The sequence below is a fragment of the Lissotriton helveticus genome, chromosome 6 (genome assembly GCF_964261635.1).
Source record: "Lissotriton helveticus chromosome 6, aLisHel1.1, whole genome shotgun sequence".
Taxonomy (NCBI): domain Eukaryota; kingdom Metazoa; phylum Chordata; class Amphibia; order Caudata; family Salamandridae; genus Lissotriton; species Lissotriton helveticus.
This window is the reverse complement of record NC_136067.1, coordinates 1968980108-1969003035: the sequence shown is the minus strand read 5'-3', so window position 1 is coordinate 1969003035 and position 22928 is coordinate 1968980108.

The window sequence follows — 22928 nt, the reverse complement described above, 5'->3', positions numbered from 1 at the left end:
ACAGTCTGCCACTCATCCATGGAGTTACTTACACACCTAGTCAGTCCTGTAAAGAATCAATGAGACTTCCATTTTCTTGTCCATACAGTTAAACATAGAGCACCTTACATTTTCAAACATGTACTAACACATACTTACTTTCTTATACAATCATTGATACAAGTACAGATTGATCTGCACAGAGTCACACACCTCCCAGCTAGCCACACACACATTCAGTCTCCCATACAAATACTTGGGCAATCAATCAATAACCCATATAGTTACTCATATAGCTACTGATCAACACATGCAGCAGTTTACAGAACAACAGACATAATGATGCACAAATTAAGACAGTTTAGTCACTAACCCATGCACTCAGTGAGACACATTTAATCAGTCACTCATACATTCAGTCATGCACCTACTAAATCCTTCGTCCAGACACTTACACATCCACTCATTCTTCAATATGTAAGACATATTTAAACTTTATAGAAACAAAAAATCACTGGATGTTGTTATCAGTGATGTCATCAGTGATGTCATTTGAGATGTCATCAGTGATGTCATCAGTGATGTCACTGACCATGTCATGAATGATGTAATATGTGACATCATCAGCAGTGGATTGCGGGTGCGCGATATATAGTTAGTGCAACTAACTATATATGGAATTTCAATGGTTTTGTGTGAGTAAAATAAGGTTTTTTAAATGCTAATTCCTAACTATATATGGTCTATAACCTATGGTTTTTTCAGTGAATTTTCAAGGTTTTGTAAATGCTAATTCCTAACTATATATGGTCTATAACCTATGGTTTTTTCAGTGAATTTTCAAGGTTTTGTAAATGCTAATTCCTAACTATATATGGTCCATAACCTATGGTTTTTTCTGTGAATTTCATTGGTTTTTTAACAGCTAATATCTGTAGCTGTAAAATGTATTCTTCTTTAAATCCAAAAATATATTTTATATGTTTATGAATAATTTTTTTTTAAAATATTTTTTTTTCTTCGTTCCCGCTTCGCAAATCGGGAAGCTTCCCGTTAGCTGACCTTGATGCCGCGAAATAGACCGCGAGCCGGTAAACGTTTCTTTACCGCAAGTGCCACGTTACAAAACAACATCGTGACGCCTCCCGTCCGCATGACGTTTCACGTTGTCGCGTGATACGTCATATGACGTACTACGTTAGCGAACTGGTACGCGAAGCGAGTCGCAAAGCGCAGGTTTCTGGAAGCAAACCGGGAGGCCCTGCAAAGCGCTTAACGTAAACACAGCAAGTCATGTGACTTGGTAATAAAACTTTTCATTGGTTCATTTCACTTTTGGTTTCCTAATGATGTAAGACTAGGTCATATAATCTAAAATGAACACTTTTGATTGGTTGAGAACTCTTGTTTTTCCCAAATGATAAAAATCCCTCCTTCTTTCCTCACTCTGACTTTCATCATTGTGAGAGAAAGACCCTTTGTGATCACTGAGCAATGGCTTCTTTAGTAGCTTCAGCTGGTGCTTCCCCACCACCTCCACCACATCCAAGGAAGAGTGGACCACCTGCTCAAGTTGTAATTCAACAAGAAGAAGAAGAAGAGGAACAGGAGGACGAGCACGAAGAGAGGCAGTTTTTGCCTGAGCAGCCCAGGACGTCTCACCGGAAAGAAAACTTCATTTGGCAATTTTTTTAAATTCCCAAAGGTCAGAAAAAAGTAAATGCAAGATACGTAACTTGCCTTATATGTCAAGATAGACTGTCCAGAGGGACCGACAAAAAATACAGTTTCGGAAACTACACAATGCATCGCCATATGACTAGGTGGCATCCTAACAACTACAGTGCTGCACAGTTTCGGAACGACCTAGATAATCTCCCTATTATGGCCAGAAGATCTGTTGTACCGGAAGTAACGGGACCAGAGGGCAGGGAGATGGTGCCAAATATACAAATGAGATTTGGTGATGTAAAACACATCTGCGCATTTTGCGATGGATTCATTTCCTACGGAGAAAAAAGCATCACTCTGATCAACAGAGCTATTGACTATCATATGCAAGTTTGTCCGAAACGCCCAAAATAATAAATACTTCTTTTTTTTGTTTTGTTGCTCCTGTTGAGCCCTTTACAATGAATCGTTTTCATTGCCCCCTCCAAGAAAAACCCAAAAAAAATAAAACTGTTCCGAAAAATTCAAAAACAGTAAAAAAAAATTCAGAAAAAAAAAAAAAAAAGTTCTTTTCAGAACTACCTCCCCGTTATTAAAAAATTGGTACAATATTTGGAACTGTGCCAACCTCTATTTCTCTTAGTTCGCTTCCCAGTTCGCGAACCGGAAGCGAACCAAAAACAGTAAGTATAAGGGAAGGAAACAGACACTTATGTTAAAAGAAAGACAGCTATAAGGGAGTAAACTAGAGATACCATTACCCGTAATCCACTGCTGATGATGTCACATATTACATCATTCATGACATGCTCAGTGACATCATCAGCAGAGGATTGCGGGTTTTTTGGCAACATGCCTTATCCACGGTTTAATAACGCTGCCTTTTGCTTTATATAAGTTTTCAAATTGTATGAAATATATACCAATAGGTCGTTATGAACCTTTAGGTAGTGCTTTTCTTCATGAGGTCTGGTCGCTTCCATACACATACAGATGTTTCAAAGATGATCAAGAAGTTTATCTGAATGGAGAGGAATGCACTGAGACGCCAGATCATTCACTAATGTGTAGGAACATACTGTTCCACGGTTCATGCAAAAAACACCGACCAAATATGGCTTGCGTGTTGCAAGGCACGCCAGTTCCTGCTATCATCCCCACGTTCAAGTTGTTGGAAAATGGTAGTTATTTGATGCTCAATAATGAAGATTGTTCTGAGTTAATTAAAAGTATTCCTTTTATCGTAACAGTAAGTGAACGGGTTATTTGCTGCAGAAATGTTCTATTTCCTCCCACACATGAACATAGGGAGTTTTCAATCTGGCCACAAATACCAACCTTGGGACACGTTTCAACGGCATGGCAAGAATAAGAGCTCTTTTGTCTCAGAGAGAGGTGGCCTTGAGTTCGGCCCGTGAAACTTTCGTACTTCACATAGCGAACACCCGTACAGAGGTGCACACCCTTTTCAATTAAGATTTGCCTTTCAATTTCAGCAACATGTTTCCGACTATCTTTAACGCATCCTCCACAAAGTCCCTGGCACACTTTTTTAAAGTTGTTGCCAGTGGTCTCGTGACTTCATTTGAGAAAATCTTTGGAGTCATCCCTGCTTCCTTTCATTGTATTTTCTGCACTCTGGTTCGTGGATTGGCATTTTTACTTGCATTACCAGCGGACGCTCTTGTGCTTTTTTACATTTTTAAATATGGATGTCCCTCCTATGCAACCTCCGACCCTGCAGCTGCTGACACTGTTCCGCAATCGCATGCTAGAATATTATGGCACAATGCCGTTGGCGATATTAAGCACGGCATATGGATTATCTTTTCGGTTCTCCTACTTCACCTGTGTCCAGCCTGTATTTCACTGCCTGACCTGTGATTTCGATTGGGCCATTGATTTGTGTCTCTGCGGACCGGTTTCTCCTGACGTCGACTTTAATCAGCTGATGACTCCTATCATTACTCACGAGTTGGTTTGTCCTGGCGAAAGGATTATGGCTGTGGCATTGATGCATGGACTACTTGGTCCCTGGAATTTACTGGCGGCAGCACAGTCTTTCTTGGAACAGAGCTTTCTTGAAAACCCACCGAGCTGTCCTCTGATGGTGATAGAGGATCCGGTGCTGGGAGAGCACGTATGTTCTTTTCCGCTTTTAAATTGGATGGCTGAACTGTTTTCGGATGAAGACGGTGACTTCCTATTGGAGGCTGTTGCAGCTTATTTTGCATACACAGTTATGTCATAGACCTTTTTCATGTTTGATATGCTGAGTACTAGCATTTCATTGACAATTCATTGACTTATTTGTCAAGTTTTTATTATTTACCTTGCCTATTGGCTTAAGACTCGATAAAGTACTTGGCTGTTTTATTTTTCTTTAGCATTAAATTTTCCTAGTTTTTAATGCTTTACCTTGCGGACCGTCCACATATAAACTTGCAATCTGCTCTCATGAGATGGCACTTCTATTATCTTATTCAGTTCGTTTCCGGATCATGAGGAGGTGTCATCTAGGTCCTGGATATCTTTACACCGTGTTAAGTTAGCATGGGCTCATTACCGGTTTAAACGCCATTTTTCCTTTTTTGCAACTTCTGCACACGACACTTAGTTGTTGCTTTAGCTTTCCACCTAGTAGTTCATCGTGGTTTACATGAGAATAATATGTTATTGGTCTACTATCTGCTTTACTTGTTAAACTATATCTGTACAGCGAGTGCTAAAGTTTCAAGAACAACATGATACAGAATTGTTATGAGGTCTGATCTCCACGACTTCATACTCAAAACATAAGTGCAACTTCTGCCAATTCTGGGCATGAGGCGGGTTTTATATTGCTTTGCCGAACACACATACACAACAGTTGATGCGGTTCACATGAAGAGAGAGCTGGTGTATGCTGATGTGATTCCTTCAAATCTAAGACACTAAAGTATAGGCACGCCCTAAACCAACACAAAGAGACCTTCTTAGCAAATAATATAATATGTGTATTAGGGAGGGTGAGATATAAGCAGCCGCGGGCCGTGGAGGGAGTTACGATGGGGCAGGGAGGCGGGGAGGGGGAGAAGCAGGGTGGAGCCCTCTCTACCTTGCCCCTCCCCCTCCCCGCCTCCCTGCCCCACCGTAACTCCCTCCACGGCCCGCGGCTGCTTATAAGTGTTGCTAACTCTTATTCATTTACAGCATGTTAACATACTGTCACCATTCGCTTTTTATGTACTAGTAACTATGCTGGTAATTTTGCTACTGATAATATGTGTACTTGTATTCTCCACCCTGCTTCTCCCCCTCCCCGCCTCCCTGCCTCACCGTAACTCCCTCCACGGCCCGCGGCTGCTTATAAGTGTTGCTAACTCTTATTCATTTACAGCATGTTAACATACTATCACCATTCACTTTTTATGTACTAGTAACTATGCTGGTAATTTTGCTACTGATAATATGTGTACTTTTATTATCTAAGGTACTACGCCTGAGAAGACGGCATTAGTAAATAAACATTTCAAATACACATCTGTTCTTCTTAACTCCATGTTCTGGTTTCTAAGAAATCTATAACGACCGACTGTTCATGAGTTCCACGTATCCTGAGGTACTATAAGTTCATATTCTGGATTGTCTAAACATTGAGAGTTTGTTATATCCAATGTGACACTGTACCTAGCTTGCTAAGGAGTTTTTGATTACTAACGTGAGTTTTGGGACACCCTAATTCGCCGAGGTTCCAATCCTCTGTCCACAGTTCTGTGTGAGAACAGAAACCCTGCGACAGGGGCACCCCCGACCCTTGCTGGAGCTTCATCACACTTGCGATACAACTCCAGCAATGCGCCACCTTTACGGCACAGATACATCACGCATCTGTGCTGTTTTTGCCCCATGATGCGCCGCATTGTAAATGCAGCACACCATAGGTGACGGAACAGCGGCACAGAATGACTAACACATCCCTGGTGATGCGCCAGTCATCATAAATGTATCCCTATGCTTCTTATCTTGTTAGAGATGAACCGCCATATGTATCATCAAAGTTTTTTGCATTTCCTAAATAGCGAACTTTAAGGAATAAATAGCGATTCTTTACCATTCCTAGTTTGCGATGAGCTATTTGCTAATTAGCCGAATGTAGCCCAATGAAGCCCAATGTAGCCCAATGTAGCCCAAAGATGGCCGCCAGACACACAAAAAAACAAATGTAGCCCAAATATCAGCCAGATGTAGCCCAACTATAGCCCAGTGACAGAATGACCAATCAGCTTCGCAAACCTCCGTTACGCGAAGCGGAGCGCTGTTACAGATATATATCTTTTTTTGAACGTTAATTTCTCAAAATCCACTGGAGCACATATATTGAGACCTAGCAAAGGCACATCGGGCTACCAGTCCCTAATATTTTGCCAAGTTTCATGCAAATCCATTCAGCCGTTCGATTATTATTAATATATATATATTACCTACTGGCGGTCGCCAGTAGGTATATATAGTTAGGATTTTTTCTCTATGGGTTTTTTGAAAATTCTATGTCTAATAACTTTGGCGTTTGTGGACGGAATCGGCTGAAATTTTCAGGAAAATGGCACATTTTGTTTCTGAGCAGCCCTTGAAAATTTGGGGGGGGTTCGTCCAGTGGGGGCCGAGAAAAAAGGGGGGTCCCAAAACGTGTTTTTAACATTGAGTTTTCCATAGGGCGGTTGGCCTCACTTTTAGCCCGAACGGCTGAATGGATTTGCACGAAACTTGGCAAAATTGTAGGGACTGGTAGCCCGATGTGCCTTTTGTAGGTCTCAATATATGTGCTCCAGTGGATTTTGAGAAATTAACGTTTAAAAAAAGATATATATCTGTAACAGCGGACCGGTTAGCGCTCTGGTTCGCGGACTTTTCGCGCAACGGAGCTTTGTGAAGCGAAGCTGATTGGTTCTCCGGCGTCTGTCAACATTCCAAACAGTCCGTAGCAGCCGCCATCTTGTCTCTCGGTAGGATCGAGAGACAAGAGGAGGTCAAAACAAAGGGGGAAATAACTATAAGGGGGCATAGTAGATCCTCGCTGACCCCCTAGGTTTGATGTGGAGGTTTTAAAAGGGCCCCGCGGGGCAAAAAAAAATAATAATAATAATAATCGAACGGCTGAATGGATTTGCACGAAACTTGGCAAAATTGTAGGGACTGGTAGCCCGATGTGCCTTTGCTAGGTCTCAATATATGTGCTTCAGTGGATTTTGAGAAATTAACGTTCAAAAAAAGATATATATCTGTAACAGCGCACCGCTTCGCGTACTTTTCGCGTTACGGAGCTTTGCGAAGCGAAGCTGATTGGCTCTCCGGTGTCTGTAAACATTCCAAACAGTACGTAGCGGCCGCCATCTTGTCTCTCGGTAGGATCGAGAGACAAGAGGAGGCCAAAGCGAAGGGGCAAATGACCATAAGGGGGCATAGTAGATCCTCGCTGACCCCCTAGGTTTGATGTGGAGGTTTTAAAAGGGCCCCGCGGGGCAAAAAAAAAAAATAATAATAATAATCGAACGGCTGATGACCATAAGGGGGCATAGTAGATCCTCGCTGACCCCCTAGGTTTGATGTGGAGGTTTTAAAAGGGCCCCGCGGGGCAAAAAAAAATAATAATAATAATAATCGAACGGCTGAATGGATTTGCACGAAACTTGGTAAAATATTAGGGACTGGTAGCCCGATGTGCCTTTGCTATGTCTCAATATATGTGCTTCAGTGCATTTTGAGAAATTAACGTTCAAAAACAAGATATATATCTGTAACAGCGCTCCGCTTCGCGGAGATAAAATTATATCTGTATTACCTAGCTGTTGCTAACACCAGTTAGCGACGGCTAGTAGGAGATAGCGACCATCTTGGGTCCCACTTTGCATGTGAGTGATATTTATCACTAATGACATGCAAAGTGGGCATGCCAAGATGTTAGCGACTGGAAACAGTCGCTAACATCGCTATCTCCTATTATCAACTTTTGGAAATATTCGAGATAAGCGCGAATATCTCCAAAAAGTAACAGCTGCCCTGAGCAGTTCTTAGCCATGTTATCCAATGGGAGGTGGATAACATGGCTAAGAGCATTAGCTCGGTAATGCATGAATATCGCGGAGTTTTCAGCGATATTAATGCATTGCGCTCGTTTTTTATCGTATTTGCGATAAACCTTGATAATAGCAAGGTTTATCTGCGATAATTTCTGACGGTAAAAAAATCTTTGCAATGCATCGTTAGGGATAAATATCGCTTAACTTTGGTAATATGCCCCAACGTCTGTTAACGTTCGATTCGAAGGAAATCAGGAATTGTTGAAAAACATTGTGTGCGCCATCTTGTCTTTTTTCAAATGCCACACTTTTGTCGTGCACGGCAGCCATTTTAGATGCCTTGACCAGATCCACTCTGTGCACGCTGTCGATCCTTAGCATGGCTCCCCACCCTCGCAAGCATCTCCCCCAGGCAGTGGTCACCCCCGCTCTCTGTTTTATGCATGGGTAATAAACCTCCCCCCATCTGCGCTGTTCTTCCCTGAGAATCACACCCTGTGCCCGCCCGACACCTCCCTTTCGCCCTATTCACTACCGCACCCTCTGACACTCCTTTTCCTCTGTGTCCGATTGTCCAGGCCGGTCCTAGGCTATCAGCTAGCCCTGCAGATGTAGTTTATGGCCACAGCTGTAAAGAATCACCCGTCTTCAAAGGAGTTATAGTAGATCAAGGCCCACACTCGATGAGATCCGTCACAGCAGAAGCGTTGCTATTATCTGAAAACCATCCTGTATTGTGATTGGGGAGGGGACCGAGCGTGAAGCGGAAGATTCCAGGGATGACTCTTTGTACATCAAAGTTTTTACAATTATGTGTCACATTAAAAATATATAGCACTCCGACAAAGTAGTAAGATTATAAAACTTTAATAATTTATAAATATATACAAGAAAACAAAAATAGTAATAACATATAAACATTTTTAGAGAAAAACAACGAAGTAGCGGTCGGCTGTGCGAATAGTCCCAACGCAGCACAACGTCCAGATTTCCGGCGTGGGGCGTCGCGGGGGGTGGGTCATCAGTAGCAAACTGTTGTGCGAATAGTTCCAAGGCAGCAGAACGCGCCGAAATCTAGATGACACGAAAGTGATGTCTAGTAAGTTGCCACCCAGCAAATAACGGCGTGGGGCGTCGCGGGGGGTGGGTCATCAGTAGCAAACTGTTGTGCGAATAGTTCCAAGGCAGCAGAACGATGGCACCAAGGTGATGTCCAGTAAGTTGCCGCACTGGTTTTGGTATCCTACAATGCTGCTCCGAATAACGGCGTGGAGCGCCCCGGGGGAGGCGGCGTGAACGGGCCTCTCCAGGTGGAGTCTCATCTGTTTTAGTGGGGCGCCCCTTTACCGTTTCAGTTGCCATTCCGTCCGCTTTTGGTCCACTGTGTCAAAATCCGCCATTCAGCTGAGTTGCGCCCACTCTTGCGGTGCAGCGATAGGCGGCTGTCACAGGACTCTCAAAATGGCGGCAGGCTGTTTCCTTTTTGGGCCTGGTCCACTGAAATGGCCCTGGGACACCTTGGAAATCGGACGCTTGTCTGCTAGGTCTTGGACCCCATTCTCGAAAGCGTCCCCTCCGCCTTGAGAATTCATCAAAAGTTTTGGGGGCTCCGACTCCTGCAGGCTTCTGGTGGGGAGCGGCTGCCATGATTGCTCGCGGAATGACCACGACTGAGCTACGAGATGGTGGTGCTTTCATGCTGACGCCAGCTTCAGTCTGAAACATCCAGAAACAAGGTGGGGCTTTCATCGTTTGGGGAAAAAAAAAAGTTTTCATCCAATGAAAAGTGTTGTTTTTAGGTCATATGATCAAGCCTTCCATCATTAGGAAACCAAAAGTAAAATGAACCAATGAAAAGTTTTATAAACAAGTCACATGACCTGTTATGCGGCATAGGGTATAAAATGCGGAGAAAATACGTTGGCACGTGAGGCGGCGTCAGTAGCGGACCGATGTGCGAATAGGCCGAAGGCAATACAACGCGCCAAGATCCGGATGGCACCGAGGTGGTGTCCAGCAAGTTGCAGCACTGGTGTGGCCATCCTACAATGCTGAAAGTCGGCGTGGGGCGCCCCGTTGGCCTGTGAGTTTGCGTCAGTAGCGGACCGATGTGCGAATAGGCCGAAGGCAGCACAACGCGCCAAGATCCGGATGGCACCGAGGTGGTGTCTAGTAAGTTGTCGCACTTCTGTGGCCATCCTACAATGTTGAAAGTCGGCGTGGGGCGCCCCGTTGGCCTGTGAGATGGTGTCAGTAGCGGACTGATGTGTGAATGGGGCCAAAGGCAGCGCAACAATATTTTCTACTATATTTCCGGTGTAGAAGACACCACAAGGCGCTGAGATGCCAAGATCCGGATGGCACCGAGGTGGTGTGTAGCAAGTTGCCGCACTGGTGTGGCCATCCTACAATGCTGAAAGTCGGCGTGGGGCGCCCCGTTGGCCTGTGAGATGGCGTCAGTAGCGGACCGATGTGCGAATAGGCCGAAGGCAGCACAACAATATTTTCTGACTGACACCACAAGGCGCTGAGATGCCAAGATCCGGATGGCACCGAGGTGATGTCTAAGTTGCGGACTGATGTGCGAATGGGGCCAAAGGCAGCGTAACAATATTTTTTGTATGGAAGATACCACTAGGCGTTGAGATGCCAAGATTCGGATGGCACTGAGGTGATGTCTAGCAAGTTGGTGTGGTCATCCTACAATGCTGAAACTCGGCGTGGGTCACCCCATTAGCCTGTGAGATGGCGTCAGTAGCGGACCGATGTGCGAATAGGCCGAAGGCAGCACAACGCGCCAAGATCCGGATGTCACCGTGGTGGTTTCATAGTTGAGAGGCACTTCATCTGCAGTGGGGCGCCGAGATCCGGATGGCACCGAGGTGATGTCTAGCAAGTTGCTGTACTGGTGTGGTCATCCTACAATGCTGAAACTCGGCGTGGGTCGCCCCATTAGCCTGTGAGATGGCGTCAGTAGCGGACCGATGTGCGAATAGGCCGAAGGCAGCACAACGCGCCAAGATCCGGATGTCACCGTGGTGGTTTCATAGTTGAGAGGCACTTCATCTGCAGTGGGGCGCCGAGATCCGGATGGCACCGAGGTGATGTCTAGCAAGTTGCTGTACTGGTGTGGTCATCCTACAATGCTGAAACTCGGCGTGGGTCGCCCCATTAGCCTGTGAGATGGCGTCAGTAGCGGACCGATGTGCGAATAGGCCGAAGGCAGCACAACTCGCCAAGATCCGGATGTCACCGTGGTGGTTTCATAGTTGAGAGGCACTTCATCTGCAGTGGGGCGCCGAGATCCGGATGGCACCGAGGTGATGTCTAGCAAGTTGCTGTACTTGTGTGGTCATCCTACAATGCTGAAACTCGGCGTGGGTCGCCCCATTAGCCTGTGAGATAGCTGTTCTTTGGATTTGGGCCTGGTCCACCAAAATGGCCCTGGGACACCTTAGAACTCGGACGCTCGATTTTTTTTCCTTTCCTGTACATGCAAAAAAAGGTAAATGCCCGGTACGTTACACGCTTCATCTGCCACGATGAACTCTCCAGAGGAACCGAAAAAAAATATAGTTGTGGTAACTATACCATGCATCGTCATATGGAGAGGTGGCACCAATTAATTATAGTGCTGCATAAAAGAGAGATTTGGAGGAGAACCCCTGACCTGCTAGTACATTCATCAAAGAAGTGGCACTGAGAGCTTCAGAGGCAAGGGAAACGGTCCCAAATATTTAGAAGAACTTTGGAAAGATTAAAATGACATGTTTAGATTGTGGCAAATTAATTTCATGTGGACAGATGAGTGTTACTCTAATAAATACAGCATATGAACATCATCATAGTCGATGGTTGGTAGAGACATTTTGACTATATCCTGGACCTGCCCGTCCTCGCCCAAAATGGCGCCAGAATAAATGGGACTCGTAACTCCTTGTTGTGTACTGGTTGCAGAACCTTGAAATCACGAGATACGTATGCAGTTTTGAAGCACATGGCGGGCGGGGACGAGAATTGATTGAATATTTCGACATCCCTATTGATATTAAGTTCTGATGTGTTATTGATTACTGTACTGTTGAAAGTTCGAATTAACGTCACCCATGGTACTTGCCCGCAAATGTATATCTAGATAATTTTATTGTAACTGGCCCTGTCGTATTTTAATTATAAAATGTACGTCCACCGATTCCGTAACTGTTAGACACCTTAGTTCTTGCAACCTAATGGCCCGCCCATTACGTTCCTCTACAGTGTAAATGTCTATTCATCATATACGATTACAGTTTGCTCCGTGGCCGGCCCACGTGGTTATAGGCTCGTATTTGTATAATGAAATTTTCACAATAAAGGTTTTTAAAAGAAAACATGGTAGTAGTATATACATTGGTAAAGTTTTTAATAATAGTCACTGTTTTAGAATCATTAAAAGGCAAGTGAAATAAAGCAGACCAATTACATGAAGGGTAAAAGGTATAATACGAAGGAACGCAGTAAAGATAAATGGTCAAGGGCTGTTGTGTTTTCTATTCCTGCAACATAAAGTGATCGATAAGAATCTCATATTCAGGCGTATCGGCGACTAAGACAGCAGGTCGACCCTCTTTTGCTCAACGGCTCCGTCATGGGACGAAGAAACGCTCTTTTTCTCGAAAAAAGAATATATTTTACTTGCAGGACAGTTGTAAAATTTCCGGGAAAGTACATTAGCCTGGAACATTATAACATATATTTAAGAAAAAATAATGTTCGGAAGTAATGAAAAGCGTAATTTTTAGGTCATATGACCAAGCCTTTCATCATTACAATAAGAAAAGTAAAATGAACCAATGAAAAGTTTTATTAACAAGTCACATGACTTGTTATGCTTACGTTACGCGCTGCGCGCCCCGGATGACTTCCGAATGCGCTAACGCGGCGCGTCATATGACGCATTACGCGACAACGCAGGTACAGAATATAGTCAAAATGTCTCCACCAACCAGCGGTCGGAACACAACCCCTTTCAGCAGGCTAAATAGTTCTGTTAAATGACAACAGAAGGGACAGGCAACAAGAACCATCAGTCAAAGAGGGGAGGGCTAGTTCTTCTCTACCGGGTTACATTGGGGCGCTACCGGAACTGATCGAATTGGTAGTCTACAGTGTTTCTGGATGTTTCAGACTGAAGCTGGGGTTAGCATGAGAGCAGCACCATTTCGTAGCTCCGTCGTGGTCATTCCGCAACCAATCATGGCAGCCGTTCTTTATCGTTATTTTGGGCGGGGTGGGTGGCGGAGCGGAGCTGTTTTGCAGCCATCATTGTGTGGAGTTCAGTTCATCTCACTAGTTTTGTATTTGTCATGAGGGGTTGTTCCTAATGTTTCTATTTTAGCGAGGTCAAAAAGAGATCCCATTAGTGGCCTACTGATTTTGCTCGATTCCTTTTCTTTTTTTTTACACGATTTTTCGTTATCTGCAAAGACTAAACAGAGTATTGCGACTCTGTGTTTGTTTGTAAATAGAGAATGAACCAAAGAGAACTAATTCTAAAACAGTAAATACTTGGATAACAATGAATCAAATGGAGAGAGAAGCAGGCACGACGGATTACAATGGGGGCAAAGACCTGCGTTAACTACCTTTCACTATCTGCAAAGAGAGAGTACTCCTAATAGAAATGAGGGGGGGGGGCACCATTCAAAGCAGATCAGTGTGCATAAACACGAAAATGTTTTCACTTACCACGTACTTGACATTCGACAGCTTATGATATTTGCTATTAAAAAACCATTGAAATTCACTGAAAAAACCATAGGTTATAGACCATATATAGTTAGGAATTAGCATTTACAAAACCTTGAAAATTCACTGAAAAAACCATAGGTTATAGACCATATATAGTTAGGAATTAGCATTTAAAAAACCTTATTTTACTCACACAAAACCATTGAAATTCCATATATAGTTAGTTGCACTAACTATATATCGCGCACCTGCAATCCACTGCTGATGATGTCACATATTACATCATTCATGACATGGTCAGTGACATCACTGATGACATCACTGATGACATCTCAAATGACATCACTGATGACATCACTAATGACATCTCATTTGACATCATTCTTGTGCTAATACGATAAACCTCTTCAGACTCTAATATAATCTTAGATACACTCAGTGTATTCAGACACTCACACACTTCCACTCATCCATGGAGTTACTCACACACCCAGTCAGTCATGCAAAGAAACAATCTCATCTCCATTTCTTCAACTATACAGTTAAACACACCTTACTTATTGAAACATATACTAACACATATTTACTCTCTTATACAATCCCTGATACAAGTTCACAATGATCGATACAACCACTCACTCATTCGGTGGCTCTCATGCACAGTTATTTATATATGCCAACTCTCACATGTACTGTGTTTTACATATGTACTTACTATGACATGTAGCATTGAGATATCCATTTACTCATCAATACACTCATGCACACAGTCAACTGCCCATGTAGCTGTTTCCACATGCACTCTTGAACTCATACACCTAGTGAATAAACTGTTCACACATCTATGCATAGAGTCACACACCTTTCAGCCACCCCCACACAAACTCAATCTCCCATAGAAATACTTGGGCAAGCAATTAATAACACATATAGCCTCTCGTATAGCTAATGATCAACACATGCAGCAGTTTACAGAACAACAGACATAATGATGCACAAATTAAGACAGTTTAGTCACTAACCCATGCATTCAGTGAGACACATTTAATCACTCACTCATACAGTCAGTCACGCACCTACTAAATCCTTCATCCAGACACTTATACATCCACTCATTCTTCAATATGTAAGATATATTTTAACTTTACAGAAACATACAGTCACTGGATGTTGTCATCAGTGATGTCATCAGTGATGTCATTTGAGATGTCATCAGTGATGTCATCAGTGATGTCACTGACCATGTCATGAATGATGTAATATGTGACATCATCAGCAGTGGATTGCAGGTGCGCGATATATAGTTAGTGCAACTAACTATATATGGAATTTCAATGGTTTTGTGTGAGTAAAATAAGGTTTTTTAAATGCTAATTCCTAACTATATATGGTCTATAACCTATGGTTTTTTCAGTGAATTTTCAAGGTTTTGTAAATGCTAATTCCTAACTATATATGGTCTATAACCTATGGTTTTTTCAGTGAATATATATATGTATATATATATTATATATGAGTGTGTATATATATATATGTGGGGCACATATAATATAGTGTTTCCGGGGTCCCGCACATGGGCGGGAATATTCTAATGCTTATGACTTTGATGAGGATACCCCTGGAAGAGAACTAGGATTACAGGTAAGTAACTAATCCTTATCAGCATTCCCAAAGTTAATACAAGAGTCAACCAAAGTAGAAGAAAAAGTACACCTAAGAAAATCCATACTTTAACCCATGGTGAAACCAGATACGTCTTTTCCAGTTGATTAAAAAGTTCTGTAGCTTGTTCTTTAAGAGTTCTTTTTTCTGGCGTTGTTTCAGTTTCACTGGGATCCTCGAAAAACATATCAAAGTTAATGAAATAGCCAGAGGCAGTTCCGTCAATTGTAGGTATTGCTTCAGGATTAGTTGAAATCGCTGGGGCTACTTGATCACTTGTCATGTTAGTATAGTCAGATGCTATATCATTGTGGACAGGTGTTTCTTGACAAACTGTTATTTGGGTCTCAAGAGGTACAAGTTCCATGGCTTTATTGCATAGTCCTTCTTTTCGCACTGCAGATACTTCAAAGGTGATGAGTCTCTCAGTTTGAACCTCTTGGGTAGTAGCCAGATTTGGTCGTCTGCTACATCTTTGGAGTGCACTTGGCCTTCTACTTATGATTGACCATATGATGTGGTTTTACCAGGTCGATGGATACAAACCTGTTATCCAATATTTGGGTATCTTTCATAGATTCACATGCCTGAATCATTCCCCGTCGTCGAGGTGGGAGTCCCACTGTAAATAAAGCAGTGCAAAAAGCACTTTGTAGTAGTAGTAGGCCCTAGGAATAGGCCTGAGGCTTAAATTATAGTAGCCGTTCTACCTCATTATGTCAAAAAGACCAAAGTCTTTGCTCCAACCAATCAGCTCACAGCACCCTCTAGAACACTCTCTGCAGAGCCAGCTCTCCTCAGATTTTCACCGCACGTCGTTGGTGAAGGGAGTCTCCCTGAGCTCTGCTCAGTTTTTTCTTCAGCTTTACTTCTTTATGGATTACAAGATCATACTTCATTTCCAATTAAGCCGGTAATATGGCAGAATGGCAGTAAACAAGGTAATAGACTATGATTTATGTCTAACCTTTTCCTCAATAACTCTCACGTTCTGAGAGATGAGGCTATTTTGAGTCAGAGACTTTTACCTGCCACTTCTGAGGAGGATGAGGAGAGGTCAAAGGGAGAAGTCGCGCCAGGAGCCTACTGAGGGCGCGCATAAAAGCCATAAGATTCACCTTGAGTCTTATAGGCACTTCTCACAGAGGATACAACTCCCTTTTCATCCCTGACACTACATCAGGGAAGTCCTCTTGACCGGACATTAGGAGTATATAACAAATATCTCCATGTCTACTATTACTGCCTCACCTTTATCATCCTCATCTACGATGATCGTCGACGACGGCCTCTTCTTCGATGGTCGTCGACGATGGCCTCTTCTACGAGGGTCGTTGACGACCGCCTCGTCTACGACGGTCGTCGACGACGGCTTTGTCTACGACGGTCGTCGACGACTGCTTCGTCTACGACGGTCGTCGACGACGGCCTTGTCGGTCGTCGACGATGGCCTTGTCTACGACGGTCATCGACGATGGCCTCATCTACGACGGTCGTCGACGACGGGCCTCGTCTACGACGGTCGTCGACGACGGGCCTCGTTTACGACGGTCGTGGACGACGGGCCTCGTCTACGACGGTCATCGACGACGGCCTCTCGTTGACGCCGGCCTCATCTAAGGTGATCGTCTATGACTGCCTGATCTTTGATAGTGTCATCTACAATGGCAATGCCTAGCTACGACGGTCGTCTATGACAGCCTTATCAAGGTAGCTTCATATACATATGGCCTCATTTGTGAATGGTCTACACTACACATGGCACCATCTATGAATGGTATCATCTATGGCTGGCCATCATTCGTTTGCCTCATCTATGAGTGCCTCATCTATGGAGGATGTCACCTATTTTAACCTCATCTATGATGGTATTGCTATGACTGTCTTCTATGACAGCATCATTCTCTAACAATGGCCACGTATGGCCTCGTCTACCAATGGCCTCGTCTACCAATGGCCTAGTCTACCAATGGCTTCCTCTATAAAGGGCTTACTCTAATAATGGCCTTGTAGGCCAATGGCCTTGTCTAACAACGGCCTCGTCTACCAATGACCTAGTCTATCAATGGCTCTGTCTATCAATGGCTTAGTCTACCAATGGTTTAGTCTACCAATGGCATCGTCTATCAATGGCCTACTCTAACAATGCCCTTGTATACCAATGGCCTTGTCTACCAATGGCCTCGTCTTTCAATGGCCTCGCCTGCCAATATCCTCGCCTGCCAATATCCTCGCCTGCCAATGGCCTCATCTGCCAATGGCCTCATCTACTGATGACCTGATCTACCAATGGCCTCATCTACCGATGGCCTCATCTACAAAGGGCATATAGCCTCATTTGTTACCCTCATCTACGGATGCCCCCACTTATGAATGCCTCATCTTCAATGGCATTGTATATGGCTGTCGTCTATGACAGCCTCGTCTAGGAGGGTTGCTCATGACTGTTATCTATGACGTTGTGCTAGTCTGCAATTACCCCGCTTACATAACCATGTCTACGACAAAGTCTATGATGAGATTGGCTGCGATGGCTTCAGCGGTAAGAGCATCATATATATTTTTAATGTAGTGGGCAGCAGCTAGATTTTGACTGCCAGCTACAAGCAAACAGAATATCTCCTTCATGGTTTCGAGGAGGTATGTAGGAAGATCACGAGAGTGGTACCTATAATAGACTAAGTCTATCCCAGCAGTGTTTCTGCGCATAGAACAGAAATGATGTGTACCTACTAGCAGCCCATCCGATCTGATAGGCCACCGTTTGACCAGATTCAGTAATTTCACAGACCGCTCAATAGCAGTCTAAAATCCTGCAATACCTATCACCACACCGCCTTACAAAGAAGGATGTCGTCTGGACCTTATAAAAAAAATCTCTACTTTGGCAGTGGCCTCTAGTAGAGCTGACAATCCTTTATCCTTGATCGGTTTTTATGATCATCAAATGTGGTTGGACATAGCGAGTTTCAATGACCTCATTACTGAGGACCGAAGGCGGGATGCAGGAAAGATTCTGTTGGAAGGTGAACGCCAGGGATGGCTTAAAGCCGCTACCTTCAGCCCTGAGCGAAGTTTCTAGACATGGCCTATGATGAAGAGTTGTTGGTTTGCTAAACATTTGAATGAAGCCCTCTTAGTTATAAAACTGGGCACTGATAATGCACGATCATTAAGCACCCTTCAATATGGGCGCGGATCTTTCAGAGAAGCGTGATAAAGGGGTTTTCATCAAGAGGAGGATACCAAAACCAATCGAATAAGCAGTATCAATCTCAGTACATCCTTGCAGCCAGGCATCTTTCCGTAGATAGTCTGTCTACTTTCTCCCGTCACGAAAGAGATTTAAGTATCAAGACTGAGACACTAACAGGAGGCCATGGTCCCCACAAGGCTCCAATCATTTTACCATTTTCTCGCGTGGGCCCGAAGATTTCAGGTTTTTGTTTACAAGTGACAGGGAACTATGTTGGACCAATGTGTTCTAACCCTAGTAACCAATGGCCACTCCCTGGAATTCATCAAACAGCCATATACTACTCCGCCCAGGGGTCCCCCTCCCCCTCGTTTTCACAACAATTATGTTATTTAAACAAAGGGTATTTTATGGCTTCTCTGGATGGAGAGGGTGCGAATTTCCACATACCTGTCCACCCCAAACAGCACGAATATGTTCGCTTTCACGCGGCTGACGCCCATTATAGGTGCGTAGTGCTCCCGTTTGGGCTGAGATCGTCACCAAGAGCCTTTCACAAAGTACTTGGTACTAGTGGCAGCAGCATTGAGATCTTGAGGAATGCAAGTATTTCCCTGTCTAGACGATTGGCTGCTCAAAAGGTCCTTCAGAACACGAAACCAGGATTGCCACAGTAGATGTACCCATCTCGTTTTTTTCTGGGGCTGATTCTCAACGACAGCAAATTGCAGTTAGGTCCTCTCCAAGTAAATGTATTTTCTCGGAGCAGGTTTAGACATAATCCAGAACAAAGCATTCTTGTCACACGACCACCAGTTGTGTTTTCAAAAATGGGCACGGTTAACTTCAAAAGGTCAGTTTCAGTTCAAATGTTTATCTCATACCATTAGCATGGCTCAAAATGAGACCTTTCAGGAAGAACTACAGTTTCAAGAACAATAAACAATGGGTTTGTTCGACGATACCATCAAGGTTACGCCGTGCATGATAAATTCTGTACATTGCTGGTCGCAGACAGAGAATATAACCCAGGGTCGCACGTTCCTGCAAACCATTCCAGGGTTAGTTTTAACGACTGATGCCTCCATGGAAGGATGGGGAGGTCATCGGCAGGATTTGCAGAATTCAAGGAAAATGGTCTCAAAGACAAAGACAACAGCAGATCAACAGGCTTGAGATCCACAACGCTGTTCTGTCCCCCCAAGCATTCCTCCTGAGGATTGAGGGTTCGTCTGTGCCAGTATAGACCGACAATACCATCAGCATGTATTATATCAATACACAAGGAGAAACTAAATCAGCTATACTCTCGCAAGAGGTTCAGGAATTGTGAGAAGGTGTTGCATTGCACAAGATGTCTTGAGAGCTGAACACGTCAGGGCTCTCCACAATGCTCTGAGTATGTCTCAGTCGGACTGTCACGAGTGGACGCCCGGAAAAGGGACAGGTGAACCCAGTTTTTCCAAGTTTGGGTTAAGCTGGCACGGGATCTATTTGCATTCAGAGAGAACAAGGACGGCCAACATTATGCCAGCAGGTTCCCTTAACAGGGATCAAGAGGGAATGCCCTGTCCATGCAATGGTCAGGGGTTTGTGCGTACGATTTTCCCCCAATACCATTGGTTCCAAAGGTATTATGCAAGATGAAGCTGCAAGGTTACCATCTGATTCCGATTGCACCCCGTTGGCCAACATTGGTTCTCGGAACTTCTGCTATTGTTTATAGACAAGCCCATTCGGCTACGGCTTGAGCCTAGGATGTTGTCAGGGGACGGAGATCAAGTGGTTCGTCCGGATCCACAGTCATTACACTTGCACGCACAGCTTATCATTTGTTAGAGTTCAAGGGCATCAACGTTTCAAAGAACTGTTGTGAAATTTTGGCCAATTCTCGTGCCCGAGGCACAATCAAGGCTTATCGCCTCAAATGGAAGCGATTTTGCGGTTGGTGTGAGGTGATAGCCATTCACTCAATTACAGTTACTGCAGAACAAGTTCTCCATTATCTGCTCTTCTAGCCAAGTCTGGGCTTAGTTTTTCTTCAACGAACAAAATGCGTCTTGCTGCTCTTTCCAAAATTAGGAAATGTTAAAATGTTTCTTTTTTCTGCTGTTCGGCACTTGTCAAACAGTTTATGAAAGGGCTTTTCCGAGCCTTTCTCTCCAGTGCGAGCACCCTCCCAGAGTGAGCACTTGGCATTGCTAGCGCAGTTAATGCAGTGTACATTTGAGCTGATCCATAAACCAGATCTCAAATTCCTCACCTGGAAGGTTGCCCATTTACTGGCTCTTACCTCGGAAAAAAAGGGTTCGTGAAATACAAGCTTTCACTATAAAGGAACACCTCACTTTTACATTTTCCTCGGAAATATGTAACCCTTCGGACGAATCCCGGGTTCATTCCTAGGGTACCAACACAATTTCACTCTAACGAACCGGTAAGATTAAGGACATGCATGTTTTCTTTCCAAATCCTTCAACCCCAGCGGAGAGAACATTGCATTCTTTAGACATCAAAAGATACTTAAAGTTCTACCTCCAGAGAACCAAGACTTTTAGAAAATCAGATCATCTGTTTGTGACTTATGGCCAGACTACATTGGGTAAAGCGATCACTAAAGCTACGTTTTCCAGATGGATAGCCTCTGCCATCCAGTTCTGTCACATCAAGGCTAACCGACCATTGACAAGGTCTGTTCGATCTCATTCCTCAAGAGCTGGGGCAGCGTCTGCAGCTTTGTTTGCAGGTGTGACGCTTGAAAACATTTGCCGTGCTGCGACATGGAAGAATGTCCACACGTTTACAAAACATTACTGCCTACAATCAGCAAATCGGAATGATGCGACAGTGGGCCAAGCCGTTTTACGCCACATGTTTCCATAGGAATACATTCAGGTTCTAACGTTGGCTTATTTCTTAAAAAGTACATAAAATTCAAGTTGTTGTTTAGAATATACAGACATATGTTATCATATACTGAGTTTCTATGATACTAAAGTTCCTTTCCTGTAGGAAATTGCATAATTTCTATGTTGGTTCGGAATATGACTTGTTAATAGGTCAATCTCTAGGCGATTGTTGGTTGTTAACGGTACATTCATGGGGTTGCACTACAATAAGTCTCCCACCATCCGCAACCGACTTTGCCGGGTTTACTGCTTGCTATTCTGATTCAGGCCTGTGAATCTATGAAAGATACCCCAATACTGGATAAGAAAACAAGTTACTTACCTGTAACTTCAGTTATCCAGTATTGGTATCTTTCATAGATTCACATGCACCCACCCTCCTCCCCGGAGAGTCCGTTCTCTAAGATTGGGATACTTGTTCCCACTTGTGCTACGAAAATCTGAGGAGGGCTGGCTCTGCAGAGAGGGTTCTAGAGGGTGCTGTGAGCTGATTGGTTGGAGCAAAGACTTTGGTCTTTTTGACATAATGAGGTAGATAGGCTACTACAATTTAGGCCTCAGGCCTATTCCTAGGGCCTACTACTTCTACAAAGTGCTTTTTGCACTGCTTTTTTTATTTACCGTGGGACTCCCGCCTAGACGACGGGGAATGATTCAGGCATGTGAATCTATGAAAGATACCAATACTGGATAACTGAAGTTACAGGTAAGTAACTTGTTTTCTTCTCCTTTCTTCCAGCAAGGGGAGGCAGTAACACTGTTCTTGATCCGTGGATTACTAGCACAGGTACTAGTTGTCTGTAATAAGGCCCAAATTCCTTCTTGTCTGTGATCTTTTTTCTGACTAGATCCCCAATCTTTGGAATCCAGGCATGCCTTGCTGGGATGGGTGGTTCCCCTTCAGTGGTCGTTGGCTTCTGCAATGTGTTGCGTTGACTTTTCCTTGTTTCATTTAAGTCCTGTAAAATAGCCTAACGGACTTTAATATCAAAAGGTTTTTGTTCTACCACTGAAGTGTGAAGATCAAGGTCCTGGACAATCATTCTAGTTCCAAAAAGGATTTTATACGGAGTGAGTCTCCCTAGAGAACTTCTTTGCAGATTGTTAAGACTACTTTGGACACTTATTAGATGTTTGACCCACCCGTCACCCGAGCCTAATACCCTAGCTGTTATAGATTGCTTTATGTCCCTTTTTTTTCTTTCCACAACCGAATTTCCCTCAGGATGGAATGGACTAGAATACCGCAATGCAACACCCAGATTCGCCATGGCCTCCTTGTAAGCTCGAGAGCTAAACGCAGGACCCTGGTCAGAATGTAGCGTGCCTACTGCGTATGTGCCGAAAAATACTCGCAAATCTTTTATAATAGTTTGAGCGGCAGCTGAGCGCTGAGGCCACATCCAAATGAATCTTGAGCATGAATCCACTGCGACCATGATATATTTATAGTTACCATCCCTCTGTAAGGGAATGCAGTGGTCCAGGTAAACGCAAGTTAATGGTTTATCTGAAATTAACAGGGGCGTCTGCGCCGCACGTTTCACTGTAGAGACTTTCATCTTTTGGCAGATTTCACATTCCATAACATAGTTTCTGGTCTGTTTCCTCATGCGTGGCCACTAGTATCTCTGTTTTAATAACGATACTGTGGCGCAAACAGCTGCGTGTGCAGAGGCAAGCCCTTCGTGTGCTGCTAAGATTAGTCCTAATCTATGTTCC